Source organism: Lathyrus oleraceus, chromosome 1, assembly GCF_024323335.1.
Source record: "Lathyrus oleraceus cultivar Zhongwan6 chromosome 1, CAAS_Psat_ZW6_1.0, whole genome shotgun sequence".
Classification (NCBI taxonomy): Eukaryota; Viridiplantae; Streptophyta; class Magnoliopsida; order Fabales; family Fabaceae; genus Lathyrus; species Lathyrus oleraceus.
The window spans coordinates 414036487-414054806 of NC_066579.1; positions in this window are offsets into that span (position 1 = coordinate 414036487).

Here is an 18320-nt window from a genome sequence, read left to right on the forward strand (position 1 = left end):
TTTACATGTTTCACCATATCCTTCATGAAATGCTCATACTTGTAAAGAAATGGATGAAAATTTTTGTGCTTATTCTGGACATGTTGATGGTGATTTCCATGTAAAGTTTATGATTTTTGGATACTTGGTGATGGAGATATGATTTTTTGAAGTAAGGTGTGACAATTTGTGTCACACCAAGCTAGGTCAACTTTCTGATTTTATTTGCATGACCTAGGATTGTTGAATTGCTCCAATTTTTTGCATGAACGATCATTGATATGTCAAGATAACATGTGAATTTTGCTGGGATTTTTGGTTGCATTTTCAAATTGATTGATAATTTTCTTCTCTGTATGCTCATTTGGTAACATTGTGTGATACATGTTGGCATTTTGCTTATGAAATTCTCATAGTGTATTGGATGAAGATGAAATTTGAGATGTGGATTGTAGACACGTTATAAGACATCATAGTTTTGATCCCATTCATTTCTTAATTGTTGTCACTGTTTTATGAATTATGGAAGTTGATGCTTATGTTGATGTCTTGAATTGGCTTGTATAAATGTGTCTGGACTTATTGATTTTCATTGACCTACTTTCTTTTGTCCAATTGAGCTGAAAATTGACATGCCATACATTGAATATGTCCTGTTTTGGTGTGAATTTTTGTGGAATTAATTGAATGGTTTTGGTATGCTTTTGAGTGAAATAGTTCTGTTTGGTCTTTTGGTGTTGCAAATTGCATGATTAATGTTAAATTGTGCATGAAATGATAATGGTGAATGGTATGAGCATGGGACCAATTGCATTTGCTTTTAATTCGTTTTAATGTGATTTTGGTTGAATATTACTTGCTGTTTAGAACTTTTTATCCCCTTTGGACCCTAGGCTTGGCCTAGTGGTCTAGTTTCTCACATTTGGTGTGGATTTTCAGGATGAAATGCACAATGCTTAAGGAGATTGCTTCAAGGCAATTTGAATTGAGTTTGGTTGATGTTTATAAACTAACATGTCTTTGTGTTGTAGGTTTGATGCTTGAGCTTGAGCTCATGGCTTGCACTTGTGTGCATTAACTTGTGTTGTCTGTATAGATTGACATTTGCTGTTTATTGTTGGTTTGTCTGAGTACTGATGATACTTGATTGATTTCAGGTACATTTAGTCGCTTACAGTTCTTTAAGAACTTGCTTGCTGCTGCTTGGTTTTTAAACCACTTGAGATAAGACTTCTATTCTTCATGTAGTCTGGAAGACCTGGCCTGTTACTTGGCCAGGCAACTGTCTGAAGTCCTCCTTAAGAGGCGATGTTTGTGGTTGTTTACATTTGTGCCCAAGCAGGTAAAGACCTCTATGAGGCAATTGGTGGATCAAAGGGATATGCAATCTATCCCCCACTATTCTGTTGAGTCGTCCCTCTGCTCACACCACTGTGTTGACGCATTGGGACATAAACCCAAGATCTTGTGCTGTTGCACAATCGAGTCAGAGTCTTGAGCGTAGAAGGGTCCCTCCATTCTGGACCCACGCTCCTTTGACTGAAGCTCTCCCTGGTCAGGGATAAGAGCTGTGAAGTCTAATCTTCACTCACCTTTCATCTGCTTCACCTTAGCCCCGCAATGGCAAGGTTAAGAGCGAATACTACCCATGTACAGATGACTTGCTTCGGCAGTCAAACCCATTGTTTGAGCCTCACTTGATTGGCTATAGTGTGTGCTTTGTGAATATTTGTTTGCTCTGTTTGCTTGTATGCTTGTATGCTTGCTTTCTTCCTGGATAGGATTAGTTTGCAGTTGTGCAAGTAGGTAGAAACCGTAACATAGGGCAATGATGCATGACAACACTAGGCTCGAGTACAGCTCCCTGGTAGTGTGTCTCCCCTTGGTTTCTGGCTAGATTTTCTTTCCCTTTCGGGGGAACTACATCGCCCTGATCCTCGTTCCAGACGAGGTATGTAGGCAGGAGACCGTGCGAGGTCTCTCCGGGCACTTTTCTTTCTTTTTGCGTGTGTTTGCTTGTTATCTTCTTGTGTGTGTTTGGTTCGGATGCCGATGTAAGTCCAGTGATTGGCGGTCGGGCTCCACGTTTGCCTTCTTGTGTGTGTTTTGGTTCGGATGCTGATGTAAGTCCAGTGATTGGCATTCAGGCTCCATGTTTGCCTGTGTTTGTGTCTTGTTTGGCGTGCGTGAGCCGAACTACGGCAACTCTGATTCTCGTTCCAGACGAGATACGTAGGCATAGGACGCGACGTCCTATCGAGCTCTCTTTCTCTTAACCCCACCTGTGTTGTCTTCGGTGCGTGTGTGTGTGTGGTGTTTTAGCAACCTTTTCTTTTCTTAGAGCGTGGATCCCGTCGAGTACGACGGACGTGAGGGGTGCTAATACCTTCCCCTTGCGTAACCGACTCCCTTACCCTTTCTCTTTGGTCGCGAGACCATGCTTTTTCCAGGTTTCTCTGAGCGTTTCCTTTCCCTATCTTGGGATAAATAACGCGCAGTGGTGGCTCTGTGTTGTTTTTGTTTCAGCCCGCCGGTTATTTTTCGCGGATGCGACAGCTGGCGACTCTGCTGGGGAATAAGCACTAGGTGTTGACCTGTGCTGGTCCATCTTCCCTAAGCGAGTTCTTCCTAGCGTTCTAGGATAGTTTAGGTTGCTTGTCTTGCTTTATTTATTGCATTTATTATTCTAACAGTATCTATATTTGCATAAATATTTGCATGCATCATACTATCACTACGCCAAAAACTGGAATAGACAGCGCACCTTAGAGGGCGCTTTACTACAAAAGCGCTCTTTAAAGTGAAGCGAAAAATAAGGAGCAATAGACAGCGCACTTTAGAGAGCGCTTTTGTAACAAAGCGCCCTCTAAGGTGAAGCGAAAAAATAAGGAGGAGATAGAGGGACAACAATACATGGCGCTTTTTAGAAAGCGCCCTCTAAGGTTACCCTTAGAGGGCGCTTTTAATAAAGCGCTGTTATAAGTCCATGTGCATTTCCAGCTTATAAAGCGCTTCTGGAAAGCCTTAGAGAGCGCTTTCATAAGCGCCCTCTTAGGCCCCCTTTAGAGGGCGCTTTGTTTCCACAAGCGCCCTCTAAGGTGAAACGAAAAAATAAGGAGGAGATAGAGGGACAACAATACATGGAGCTTTTTAGAAAGCGCCCTCTAAGGTTACCCTTAGAGGGCGCTTTTAATAAAGCGCTGTTATAAGTCCACGTGCATTTCCAGCTTATAAAGCGCTTCTGGAAAGCCTCAGAGAGCGTTTTCGTAAGCGCCCTCTTAGGCCCCCTTTAGAGGGCGCTTTTTTTCCACAAGCGCCCTCTAATGTCCCCTTTATAAAGGGCGCTTTATTACAAAAGCGCACTCTAAAGTGAAGAGAAAAAATAAGGAGCAAACAACTTGAATAGACAGCGCACTTTAGAGGGCGCTTTTGTAACAAAGCGCCCTCTAAAGTGAAGCGAAAAAATAATGAGGAAATGAAGGGACACCAATAGAGGACGCTTTATTGAAAGCGCCCTCTAAGGGTAACCTTAGAGGGCGCTTCTAAAAAAGCGCTCTCTATGTCCATGTACATTTCCAGTTTATAAGGCGCTTTTGGAAAGCCTTAGAGAGCGCTTAAAGCGCTCTCTAAGACCCCCTTTAGAGGGCGCTTTTGTAACAAAGCGCCCTCTAAAGTGAAGCCAAAAAAAAAAATGGAGGGACAACAATAGAGGGCGCTTTTGTGAAAGCGCCCTCTAAGGTTACCCTTAGAGGGCGCTTTTGAAAAAGCGCTCTCTAAGTCCATGTACATTTCCAGTTTAGAAGGCGCTTTTGGAAAGCCTTAGAGAGCGCTTTCAGAAGCGCCCTCTTAGGCCCCCTTTAGAGGGCGCTTTTTTTAAAAAAGCGCCCTCTAAGGTCCCCTTTAGTAAACATTAAAAATATAACATATACTGCATGTCTCTTTATTTTCCCTCTCTATAAGCTATTTCGTTTTCTCTCAACTGCGATTACTCTCTACTGCGATTACTCCCTCACCGTTCATCGTTCGTTCTCCCTCCCTCACCGTCATCGTCGCCGTTCGTTCTCCCTCCCTCACCGTTCACGTTCACTGCGTTATCCTCTTCCACCGTCACTGTTCACTTTCTTCTCCATCGTTACCGTCACCTTTAAGGTATTTCTCTTCTCCATCGTTACCGTTCACTTTCTTCATGTGTTTGATTATGGCATTTTCTAAACTTAGTTTTTCATTTTGTGCATTATGTTGATTAATGTTGTTTAGGGCAAACTGAGTTTTTTATTTCTGATTGAAAACTGATATATTTGAAGTGTGTTTGAGCTTGTTTTTGGAAGTTTGATGATTATGGATACAAGTTTGTTCATGTTCCAAACACCATAAGTTTGCATTGGTCTTTTGCATGCAGTAGGTGTGTGTGAGTTTGTATTCAATAATGATAAAAAAAAAGAGTTTAGATTGTTGTAACATGAGAGAAATGGAAGGTATATGAATGTGTTCACGTATTGAATCATTGTCTTACTTGGGTCTTATTGAATCATTTCTATATTACAGATAAAATGGCTAACCAAGACGATACCAATGCCGCGAATGAATCACGTAATAATGTTGAAAAAGAAATCAAACGAGGATTGACTGTTATGAAGTCAATCATTCGTGCAAGAGACAAGGGTGTAAAATTTGAAGTACATTGGAGTGCTGAAGACCAACTAATTGAGCCTAACGGTTCAATGTTGGCAAGTTACATTGCTTTCCTTGTTCGCCAACATATTCCGATTACATGTGATAATTGGAGAAGTCCGGACTTGAAGGTTGGCAAGGAAAAAATATGGTCGGAGATAAAGGTACTTACCATATATTGTTATATGTTTTTTTGTTGACTATTTGTTAACCATATATTGTTATAATATACTTTATAATAACACACTCCATTTGTATGTTTTTTAGAGATCCTTTCACATCGATGAAAGCCGACAAAAATATTGTATTCAATTGGCCGGAAAAAGACTCCGAGGATTTCGATCCTTTTTGTGCAACAAATTTCTCAAGGATGAGGAAGGAAAATTTGTTGAAGGAGAACGGCCAATGAAGTATGCCGAGATTATTTCAGCCGATGAATGGAATAACTTTGTCGCCAAACGAAGAAACGAAAAATTCCATGTAATGTCTATTAATTATGCTATTATACAATTGTTAAGTTACTAAGTTCTAATATGCCTTAAACTTTTTTATCCAGGAAGTAAGCGACATAAATAGGAAAAAGGCATCAAAACCCGCGTATCCGTACAAAAAAGGGCGTATGGGTTATGCACGGTTACAACAAAGAATTGTGAGTATATTCAAATACTATGAGCTTATACATTGTCACAATATGTTATAATTGATGATCTTATAATCTAATTCAATGTGTAGCTAGCCGAGGAGAAAAGTGACGCAACATCTCTTCCGGATCACGTATTATGGAAGGCTGCTCGGGTTGGGAAGGATGGGGCTGTCGTTGAAGCGGTCCAAAATGTTTATGACGAATGTGTAAGTATATGTAACATTATTTTTTTAATTATATCGAAAATTTTGTTAGACATATAATTCATTTTTAATCTCCTCTAATAATATTTCAGGAGAATTTATCCCAAACCGTACCTTCAACCGAGGTCCAGGATTGCAGGAGCGTACTTAGTCGAGTACTAAATGTTCCTGAGTATTCCGGTCGTGTGAGGGGTAAGGGTTTTGGTGTGACTCCGTCGTCATTTTATAAAAAAACAAAAACAAAAAATCCTACCAACAAAGAGGTGATGGAGACCTTGGCGGAGTTAAGGGCACAAGTACTCCAACTGCAAAACGAGAATGCAAGGTATAGAGAGGAAAGGTGCGCTTCCGAGGCAAAAGATACTAGTGACCGAGCTAGTATCAATCATCAACCGAAATTTCCCGAGGTAATTATATATGTTATTATGAAATTAAAATAGCACTTTTTTACTTGACACATATACAAGTTAACAATAACATTTATTATTGGTTTAGGGCATTTCACCTTGTCAGCTGTATCTATCGTCACCAACTTATCGCATGGTTGGCAAGGGAAAAGTGCACAATACTTCGGGTGAATTACTTCACCATAATCCCCTCCCGGTGGGATTTATGAAAGTTTCGGTTGACCTCGTATTCGATACGGACGCCCGTCTACCATTACCTGACGTTGTTTCAGAGACAACGTTGATGCGAGATGCAGTCGGATCCTTTGTTGGTTGGCCGTCAGAGCTAATTTTCCCTGATGCTGAGGTATATATGTTCTAAATGATTATGAATATTTAGTATTCACATTTCAATTCAGCTACAATTATGATATTTAATCAATTATATGGTAATGTTAGACTCCTACAAGACCCACACATAAAGTTGGTAAAGGGATTTCAAGACGCATCGAGTCGGTTGCATCTCAAAAAGAGGTACAAATATATATACCCATTGAATTATATACGCAACGATTCTGTTGCATCACAAAAAGTCATGATTTATTTTATATGAATTTTTAGGTTCCCGGTCGAGAGTTGAAAAGCGCTGCTAAGGATATTCCAACGACGTCCGGGACAAAATCTCAAATTTTGATGCGTCTTGAGAAAATGGTGGAGGAGTCCGATATTATGCATGGGGGGGCCATTCGTACTATAAATTTTGATGAAGGTGTTTTCGGAGCTGCTCATTTCGAAATAATTGGAAAGGAGGACTTCCAACAACTTTTTGAACACACCGAATTGGGCATCGCTGTCATTCATACATACATATGGTACTCCGATCAATCTATAATTTACTTAGTTGAACAATTTATTTACACATTTCAATGAGTAGTCTAATGTTTATTATGTTTCTATTTAAGGTATATGTATGTAACATTGATGCGGGGAACTGAATTGTGTAACCGTTTCAATTTTATTGTTGCTTCCCGTATCAACGCAACGTTAATAACGAATAATTCAACATCCGTAAAGAATGATCTAGTCGATATATTCATGGCGGTCGGCGATAAGTCTACACCCAGTTTGTATTTTTTACCGTTTAATTCTGGCAACGGGTTAGATTTTCTTTCTAATAATTTCATTCTAATCTATGTATATCTTTTACGTAGAAAATTTTCATTCATCTAAATTTTTGTTTTATTTTACAGTGGTCACTGGGTGTTGGTTGCTATGGATCTTTCGAGACTAATAGTGTATTATCTCGATTCTTTATCGGGTGATTGGAGTAAATATCCGAGTATGAAGAAGACGGTTGACGCGTAAGTGAAATTCCCCTAAATAATCGTGTGTATTTGTATATTTAATTATGTCTGTCAGATTGATCTCAATATACGTTTTTATTTTGTTAGGGCAATAATAAAATTTAGATTGAAAAAGAAATACCGCAATAGGAAGGACATTACCTGGATCAGAGTTCAGGTATATATTAAGTATCTTATTTTTGCTTATAATAGTGTTTGTTTTTTTGCTTATAATAGTGTTTGTAAGAAATTAACTATATATATATATTGTTTGTTTTTCTGTGTAGTGTCCTCAGCAAAATAATTCGGTCGATTGCGGATTTTTTGTAATGAGATTTATGAGAGACATCATTGCGTTGAATCGTATAGACATCCCAAAAATGGTATGGAATAATAACTTAGGGTTTATTTTAATATTATCGGATATTTCATCTAATTTGTTACTAAATCATGAATATGTTTTATTCTCTTAATTGTAGTACTTTGAGGAATACAAATCTTACTCAAGAGCTCATTTGGATGAAATCAAGGATGAATTGTGTCAATTCATTGTTGATCAAAGAATCATATAGCTAGGTTGTATATTGTTGTACATATATGTATGGAATGTTGTTGTTGTATGCTGTTGTTGTATATATGTTGTATATTGTTGTTGTAATTTTACTAAATCATGAATATGTTGTTGTATATTTTTGATCAAAGAATCATATATTAATGTTGTATATATGGAGGATTAATGTTGTGTATAAATGGATTCATGTTGTATATATCAATGGATTAATGGTGTATAACATTGGATTAAAGGATGAAATCAATATGAATTTTACACTTTTGCAGCATGCGAACAGGTTACCAATTAAATATCCACTGTTTTTCAAACAATTTTTTTTTAAAATAACTAACACTTTAGAGGGCGCTTTGTCCAGAAAGCGCCCTCTAAACACTTTACATTGACAACTTTAGAGGGCGCTTTTTCCTGAAAGCGCCCTCTAAACACTTTACATTGTCAACTTTAGAGGGCGCTTTTTTCTGAAAGCGCCCTCTAAACACTTTACATTGACAACTTTAGAGGGCGCTTTTTCCTGAAAGCGCCCTCTAAGGTGTCTCTTTATGGACCACTCCAGAGGGCGCTTTTTTCTTAAAGCGCACTATAATGTGGCCCTTAAAGGGCCACTTTAGACAGCGCTTTCTCCAGGAAAACAAAGCGCTGTCTTTACCTATGCCAGCGCCACTTTAGAGGGAGCTTAAAAGCGCTGTTATAGGCCAAAATAAGCGCCCTCTTTTCCCTTATTTGGCGTAGTGTATCATGTTGCCGTCCTCTGTGCAGGTGGTTCCTCTGTTTTGGGGTGGGTGTTCTGAGTGGGGCTAAAACCCAGGCCCGAGTATACACCTAGGATTAGTGTGGTCTCACGTTCCTCATTTGCTAAATCAGCATATTGTTGCAACGTGACATGCCACAAGCCAGACGAGGTTCATTTGATAGTGCTTTCCTCTGTGGGGTACTCCACTTTGGCTGAGTTACTTCATTTGAGTTGTTGACTCTGGTGACCGATCATTTCCCGGATCTTTGGTTTAGACGATCTTAAGGGAGCTACAATGGCACACCCGAAAGGGCAAACCCATTGAGTATCTCCGCCCGATTGTCGAGACTATTATCCTCCTTAGGGTGACTTGATTAGAATTTACCTGTGAGGGGAGGGTGATTCTTACAGATGCATGTTCTGTTGGTGACTCAGATGGTGACTTTTTGTTCCGTGGATCAGAGTCCTATTTATAAGTCGGATTTATGGCCGTTTATTGCCGAGACGCCGAAATGCTGTCTGTGGTATTTATCAGTGGGGATCCGTTTATTTCAGGATTCCCTGGGCCGATTTTATCAGTGGGGATCCGTTTATTTCAGGATTCCCCGGGCCGATTCAGATGGTTATGGGTATCTGCCAAGAGATGGTTTGATGATGATGATGATGTATCTGTCTTCCGTTTATTTCGGAACCCTTGAGTTGGATTTGTGGTTACATGTTCCCTCAGATGGTTGTGATCAGTTCAGAGATCCGAGTCGTGGTTCAGGGCAACAGATGATCAGATGACTTGGAGGATGGCCCAGTGCATTGCATACATCTGCATCATTCTCATTTTGCATTCATCTGCACCAAACCTATGTCTAGTCATATGGGGAGTATTATGGATTGAGAATCTGGTTGAGAGACATTCGGATGTCAGAATGTTATTGGTGAAATATTATCTGTCTCGATGAAACCAGAATCAAAGGACAGAATCTTCCTCATATGGATAGACGTTGCATTCATGCATATTAACCTGTTTGCTGTTTTGCAGGAATCATTGCTCGCGCTCGTAGAGTTGTACCTTTGCAGTCAACTCGTCCTCACAGATACTTCACAAGGCGCAATACTCCCAGGCTAATGGATCTCCCGAGTACTGATCTCCTCGAGCTGAAAGACAAGATGAACGAGCTGATCAACATCATGCAAGGCTTTGCGGTTGGTCAAAAGGCGTTAGCAGATAAGGTCGAGAAGCTTGAGCGGGCTTCAGCCGCAAACAGTGATATAAACCTGGATGAAGTCTCCAACCAGGGGCTGGGGTCTCGTGATGGCGGTAAGAGGACAACTGTTGGTGTTGTGAATAATGCCGCTGGTTTTGGTACTGCTGGTGGTCAGCCTGGGCCCGGTCTGGGGCAGAATATGAAGGACGGTCTGTTGCCTCCATTCTACGGGTTTGATGAGGACAGAGAGGAAGACAGGGAGGCCGATCAGTTCTCGATGCACAACGAGCCCTTGGGTCAATATGGGGTCCAGCCTCAGAACAAGGAGATTCAGCTGCTGGCTGAAAAGATTAAAGTGCTGGAAAGTTATGCCACTCCGGGGATGATTTATATGTCTAATATGGGGCTTGTTGAGGGGATTGTGATCCCACAGAAGTTTAAAGCGCCCACTTTTGACCGTTACAACGGAAGTTCTTGTCCTGAGACTCACCTGCAGGCTTTTGTTCGCAAGATCTCTGCATATACCATGGATCAGAAGCTGTGGATGTACTTCTTCCAGGACAGCCTGTCCGGAGGTTCCTTGGAATGGTACACCAAGCTAAAGTCCTCAGATGTTAAAAATTGGCAGGATCTTGGGGATGCATTCTTCAAGCAATATCAGTTCAACGCCGACATGGCTCCGAGTCGTACCCAACTGCAGGGTATGTCTCAAAAGAACAATGAAGGATTTAAGGAATATGCCCAACGGTGGAGAGAGTTGGCGGCCAGGGTGCAACCTCCTCTTGTTGACAGGGAAATGTCTGATTTGTTCATGGGAACCCTGCAGGAGGCATTTGCTGAGAGAATGGTTGGTTGTCCGGTGACCAACTTTTCTGATATTGTTGTGGCAGGTGAAAGAATAGAGAGCTGGCTGAAGCTCGGTAAAATTCAGGGTACTGCTTCTTCTTCGTCGTCTGGGTCGAAAAAGCCGTTTGGTAATGGTGGCCAGAGGAAGAAAGAGGGCGATACCAGCGCCGTGTATGCTCAACGGGGACCCAGTAGGGATCGTTACTTCCAGCACACCGCTGCGGTAACTATTCCTGCTGAACAACAACAACAACCGCAACAACAGCAACAACAGCAGAGGCAACCCTTTCAGCAGAGGCCTCAGAGGGCTGGTTATCAGATGAAGGGTAGAGCAATGGACAGACAATTTGACAGGCCTCCGGTGACCTACGTTTTTCTGTTTAAAAAGTTGATGGACTTGGGGCTTGTGCAGACCAGGACTCTGGCACCTTTGAGACCTGATCAGAGGCCAGCCAGTTATGATGAAAATGCAAAGTGTGAATTCCACTCAGGTGCGCCTGGGCATAATATTGAAAACTGTAAAGCTTTTAAGCACACAGTTCAAGACCTGGTGGATTCTAAGGCAATCAACTTCGCGCCATCTCCCAATGTCAATGCTAATCCCATGCCTGCGCATGGTCAAAGGGGGGTGAATGCTATCTCTGAGGAGAACCGAGTTGGGGTGTTGTCAGTTGATCAGTTGAAGACTCCGTTGGCTGAGGTCAAGGGGCTGTTGTCGAAAAATGGGGTTCATCCGGGCTGTGTAGATGATTGTGCTGAGTGCACTGGTTCTGTTAATGGGTGCGAACTTCTGAGGAAGACTGTCCAGGGTCTGATGGACAATGGGGATATTGTGGTTGAGAAGAAGGCTGGTAAGGGAAAAGAGGAGGTCTCCACCATAACAATCTACTTCGATCCGGTGGATTTGTCTAATCTTGCTGAAGCGGCTCCAGTTACCATCACGGTACCTGGACCAATTCCATATGACAAAGATGATGCCGTGCCTTGGCACTATGGTGGGGAGGTTTATTGTAATGGGGAAAAGTTGGAAGATCAGGCTGCTAGTGAAACCACCATTTCAAAGGTGGATAATGCCGGTACCAACGGTTTCACTCGTAGTGGCAGATTATTTGCTCCTGATGCGTTGAGGAGGGGAGAAGAAGAGAAAAAGAAAAAAGAAAAGGCCGAGGCTTTAGCCAGGGCAAAAGGAAAAGCTGTGGTTGATAATGGTACTCCTGTGATGACACCGGCGCCTGCGGGGTCGGAAGATAAACTTGATGATGATGCAGAGGAATTCTTAAGAATCATCAAGAAGTCAGAGTACAAGCTGGTTGATCATCTGCAGCAGACTCCTTCCAAGATTTCGATTCTGTCATTGCTGTTAAGCTCTGAGGGGCATAGAGAGGCTTTGTTGAAAATTCTGAAGAAAGCCTATGTTCCTCAAGAGATCACAATCAACCAGTTGGAGACAATGGTGTCTAACGTGCATGCCAGCCATGGGTTGGGATTTACGGATATGGATTTGACTGTGGATGGGAGGAATCACAATAGGGCACTACACATAGCTATGGAATGCAAAGGAGCCGTGCTTTCGCATGTGCTGGTTGATACCGGCTCCTCTTTAAATGTGTTGCCAAAGAAGGCTCTGGCGAAGCTAAATTGCGACGGGCTGATTTTGACTCTGACTGATTTGATAGTGCGGGCTTTTGATGGGTCAAAGCGGGCCGTGTTTGGGGAGGTTGAGCTGCCAGTGAAGATTGGCCCAGAGGTGTTTAAGTCAACTTTTTATGTCATGGATATTCAGCCGGCATACAGTTGCTTGTTGGGTCGTCCATGGATTCATGCTGCTGGGGCAGTGACCTCGACTTTGCACCAGAAGTTGAAGTACATCTGGGAGGGCCAAGTCGTTACCGTATGCGGGGAAGAGGACATCTTTGTCAGCCACTTGTCCTCATTCAAATATGTTGAGATGGACGGAGAAATCTGGGAGACGCCTAGTCAAGCATTTGAAATCGTTAAGGTAGAGAATGCTCTTTTTGCTAAGGAGGAGGAGAAATCGTCCATTGCTTCGTACAAGCAGGCTGCTGAGGTGGTTAAAAGTGGAGAGGCTCCTGGTTGGGGCAGAATGATGGATGTCCCGGCAAAGAAAGACCGATTCGGAGTTGGGTATCAGCCTGGCAGAGGCTCGTCTGGACAAGCCGGAGGACGTCGTACGTCAGTCACATTCACAAGTGCCGGAATGCTGGATCCGGATCACATCTGCATGATGGGTGAAGATGCTGATAGCGACTGTGACATGGACCAATGGATAAAGCCGTGCGCACCAGGGATGGGAATCCAGAACTGGAAGGCTGAAAAGATCATCCGGGTCACTCTGCTGGAAGAGTAATATTTTTCCTGTTTTAGTCTTATATGCATGAAAGCCATACGTGTTGCCCGACACGTAATGGTTCATTGTAAGGGCCACCTCATGTTTAAATTTGCATTTTCCGCATCATTAATAAATGGATGTTTTTCAGTCAAAAAGCGGTGTTCCCTGTTTTTCATTTATTTTTGCAGTTTAAAAACAAAATAAAAATGGCAATGTTTTCATTTTTCTTTTTCAATTTGTCTCACACCGGTTCTAAAGCAATGCATGAATCAACATTCATGCAGATGCGATCATTCTCCGGATCTCATTGATAACAATCCTGTTACACCCTTGTATGACTTCGACAATCCAATCTATCTCGCTGAAGAAGAAGACGAAGAAGATTGTGAACTGCCAGGGGAATTAGCCAGGTTGTTAAAACAAGAGGAGAAGGTGATTCAGCCGCATGAAGAGCCGATTGAGGTTGTGAACTTGGGTACCGACGAGGTTAAGAAAGAAGTGAAAATCGGGGCTGCTTTGGAGGAAAGTGTCAAGAGCAGATTGGTAGTATTGTTGAAAGGGTATGTCGACATCTTTGCCTGGTCTTATCAAGATATGCCAGGGTTGGATACCGATATTGTTGTGCACAAGCTACCGTTGAGAGAAGATTGTCCTCCAGTGAAGCAGAAATTGCGCAGAACTCGACCTGATATGGCGATGAAGATTAAAGAGAAAGTGCAGAAGCAGTGGGATGCTGGTTTCCTTGCTGTCACTAATTATCCGCCATGGGTTGCGAACATCGTGCCAGTCCCGAAGAAAGATGGTAAAGTGAGAATGTGTGTGGACTACCGAGATCTGAATAGAGCTAGTCCGAAGGATGATTTTCCGTTACCTCACATTGATGTGTTGGTAGACAATACAGCTCAATTCTCGGTGTTTTCCTTCATGGATGGCTTTTCTGGCTATAATCAAATCAAAATGTCGCCAGATGATATGGAGAAAACAACGTTCATCACACCATGGGGCACTTTTTGTTACAAGGTGATGCCATTCGGTCTCAAGAACGCCGGTGCTACTTATCAGAGGGCCATGGTGACTTTGTTTCATGATATGATTCATCATGAAATTGAATGCTATGTCGATGACATGATAGCAAAGTCCCAAACAAAAGAGGGGCATTTGGTAGATCTGGCCAAGTTGTTCGACCGGCTGAGACAGTTCAGACTGAGGTTGAATCCGAACAAGTGCACGTTCGGAGTGCGGTCCGGTAAATTGCTGGGGTTCATTGTGAGTGAGAAAGGAATCGAGGTTGATCTTGCTAAAGTAAAAGCAATAAGAGAAATGCCTGAACCGAGAACGGAGAAAGAGGTTCGTGGTTTCTTAGGTAGATTGAACTACATTTCACGGTTCATATCTCATCTAACAGCCACGTGTGAACCGATTTTCAAGTTGTTGAGAAAAGATCAAACGGTCAAGTGGAATAATGATTGCCAAGCGGCATTTGAAAAAATAAAAGAATATTTGCAGGAGCCTCCGATTCTGATGCCTCCTGTGGAGGGAAGACCTTTAATTTTGTACCTGACAGTCCTCGAGGGGTCTATGGGGTGTGTATTGGGGCAGCATGACGAGTCTGGTCGAAAAGAGCATGCCATATACTACCTTAGCAAAAAGTTTACCGACTGTGAAACAAGATATTCACTGCTCGAGAAAACTTGCTGTGCTTTGGTCTGGGCTGCTCGCCGACTAAGGCAGTACATGCTGGTTCATACCACTTTATTGATTTCCAAGATGGACCCAATCAAGTACATTTTTGAGAAGCCAGCGTTGACCGGACGGGTTGCGAGATGGCAAATGATTTTGACTGAGTATGATATACAGTATACCTCTCAGAAGGCGATCAAGGGGAGTGTATTGTCTGATTACCTCGCTCATCAACCTATTGATGATTATCAACCGATGAAGTTTGAATTCCCTGATGAGGACATCATGTTCCTCAAATCGAAAGATTGCGAGGAACCAATCCCGGAGGAGGGGCCTGACCCTGAATCTGAATGGATTCTGATGTTTGATGGGGCCGTTAACGTGAATGGAAGCGGTGTTGGTGCTGTTTTGGTTACGCCGAAAGGATCCCACATTCCTTTTGCTGCCCGGCTAACATTTGAGTGTACCAACAACGTAGCTGAATATGAAGCTTGCATATTGGGGATTGAGGAGGCGATTGATTTGAGAATCAAGAACCTTGTCATATATGGAGATTCAGCTCTGGTGATAAATCAGGTTAACGGAAAATGGTATACGCATCAATCTCATTTAGTGCCGTATCGGGATTATACGAGGAGATTGTTGACGTTTTTCACCAAGGTGAAGATGCATCATGTGCCCAGAGAGGAGAATCCTTTGGCAGATGCTTTGGCTACTCTGGCCGCCTTGATTAAGGTGCAGAGGTGGAATCAGTTCCCCAGTGTTGAAGTAGGTCGTCTGGATAGACCGGCTTATGTGTTTGTTGTTGATACAACGCCCGATGATGAGAAGCCGTGGTATTATGATATCAAACGCTATCTAGAGACTCAAGAGTATCCTGAGGGAGCATCTAAGAAGGATCGAAAGACTTTGCGGAGGTTGGCCATGGTGTTTTACCTGAATAAGGATGGGGTTCTGTACAAGCGGAATTTTGATTGGGTCTTGCTCAGATGTGTTGATGATAGAGAAGCAAGCCAATTGATGAAAGAGGTTCATGAGGGATCGTTCGGTACCCATGCCAGTGGGAATGCAATGGTAAAGAAGTTGCTGAGAGCAGGTTATTATTGGATGACAATGGAGGCCCAATGTTTTAATTACGTGCGGAAGTGTCATAAATGCCAGATTTATGCTGACAAGGTGCACGTACCTCCAAATCCTTTGAGCTTGATGTCGTCTCCATGGCCGTTTGCTATGTGGGGCATTGATATGATTGGGAAGATTGAACCTACAGCTTTGAATGGGCATCGATTCATATTAGTGGCTATTGACTACTTCACCAAGTGGGTTGAAGCAGCCTCTTATACGAACGTGACGAAGCAGGTCGTTGCCAGATTTCTCAAGAGAGACATCATTTGCAGATATGGGGTTCCCGAGAGAATCATTACTGATAATGGTTCTAATTTGAACAATAAGATGATGGCAGAATTGTGCCGGGAATTCAAGATCGAGCATCACAATTCTTCTCCCTATCGTCCGAAGATGAATGGGGCGGTTGAGGCAGCCAACAAGAATATAAAGAAGATTGTGCAGAAAATGGTAGTAACCTATAAGGATTGGCATGAGATGTTGCCGTTTGCATTACATGGGTATCGAACGTCGGTACGCACATCTACTGGGGCAACTCCTTTCTCATTGGTGTATGGGATGGAGGCTGTATTACCTATTGAGGTTCAGATTCCCTCTTTGAGAGTCCTGATGGATGTCAAATTGCAAGAGGCTGAATGGGTAAGGACCCGGTACGAAGAGTTGAGCCTGATTGAAGAAAAGAGGCTAGCAGCCATCTGTCATGGGCAGTTATACCAGCAAAGGATGAAGCGTGCTTTTGACAGAAAGGTGCGACCTCGGGTATATCACGTAGGTGATATGGTGCTGAAAAGGATCTTTCCTCCTCAAAACGATCGAAGGGGCAAATGGACACCGAATTATGAAGGTCCATTCGTGGTCAAGAAGGTTTTCTCTGGCGGAGCCTTGTTGCTAACGACTATGGATGGCGAGGATTTTCCATCCCCTGTGAATGCGGACGCAGTTAAAAAATACTTCGTGTAAAGAGACCCGCTGGACGAAAAGAATAAAATAGTCCAGGCAAAAATGGGCATCCTGGCGAACCAAAAACAGAAAGAAAGGTTCGGGCTAAAATTAGGGATATAAAATGAAAAAACGTACACCCGGCAAGTCGAAAACCTGAAAAGGCGACTTGGGCAAGAAGGGGTATCCCGGTGGACTGAAAACCCGAAAGGGCGGTCCAGGCAAAAGAGGGATTGAAACGAACAACTGCGTCTAGCATGATCGTTTGCGCTTTGGTTAAAGCATCATGGATAATACCCGGTAGGGATTAATCAGAAGCGTCTTGTTCAGAAGGCAGAAAGCACGGAGAGTCTGAGGACATATGGGGTGTAACCGAGTTGGAACTCGATGAGATCACGGGTTTCACATTGCCATTAGGATAGATTTTTCCTTTTGTGCGATTACCTCTTTTCAGGAATTGCTTCTTTTGTATTGCTCAATTTGAGCCACACTTTTCAAATCAATAAAATGCATATTCAGTCAAATAATTTTGTTTTTGTTTTTCATTACCGCTTTGATTGCAAAAACATCCAATTATTTTTGATAAAGAATCTTGCATTTTAACACATACAGGTTCCTTCCAATGCATGTTTATAAGATTGAAGGCTTGAAATCTTATTCGGAAGGTTGGGTGACCCAAGTGTTGAAATCTTGACACGCCTGGGGCACGGTTTTATCTAACGATCTGTTTTGCAGGTACTGTTAGATATTTTTCACTCACTTGCAGGTTGTGATGTGGAAGCTGTTGACAAAACAAATCCCCATGGGAGTCCAATCAGGGACGAGGGACGAATGAGTATGAAGGGATGACGAAGAAACGTCGAGACGTGCGACGATCCTTGATGATAATCAAGAAGACTCTTCAAAATCGGAAGATTGGAAAGTCTGTAGAAATTCCCCACAGGGTCCAATCAGGGACGGATGAATGGGTAGAGAAGCGATGAGAGACGTCGAGACGTCCGACGACCCTTGGAATTAATCAAGAAGACTCTTCAAAGACAGAAGATTGAAAAATCTGTATAAATCCCAGGAGTTCGCTCTCCGTCGAGCGCGGAGCGATTGGGAATACAAGATGATGGAGCAGAAAAGGTCTAGACGAGTCTGGGAATTCTCAAAAGTGGAAAGCTGATACGAGATTGGGAGGCGGATACCGTGGTTCGACGAGTCGACGGGTGTTCTGTACCAACTTTTCTCATTTCCCCAGCGAGGTCCCCAAGCAGAACCAGAGGGCCAACTCCCCTGCAGATCCAAGGTCTGTGACTTTCCCAGCCGAGTCGGGATGATTATCCCCGGCAGGTAAGCGGTGTTTCCTCAGCAGCTAGGCCAGAAGGTTGCTATTCCCCGAGTGGAGCGGGTTTCAATGAAATATATCTCCAGCAGTGTTCATCCTACCAGTGGATTGGATGAGTTTCCGTAGCGGACTGATATCTGCATCCCCAGCTGAGTTGATTCTATCTATGGATTGCATGGGTAATCCCCAGCGGAGTGGCATTCGCTTCCCTAGCAGGGTCAGGATGGTTATCCCCAGCAGGTGTCAGATCGATGCTTCCCCAGTCGCCAGGCCTGGAGGTGGTTGTTTCCCAGCAGAGTATCTGTGAGCATTTCCCCAGTGAAGT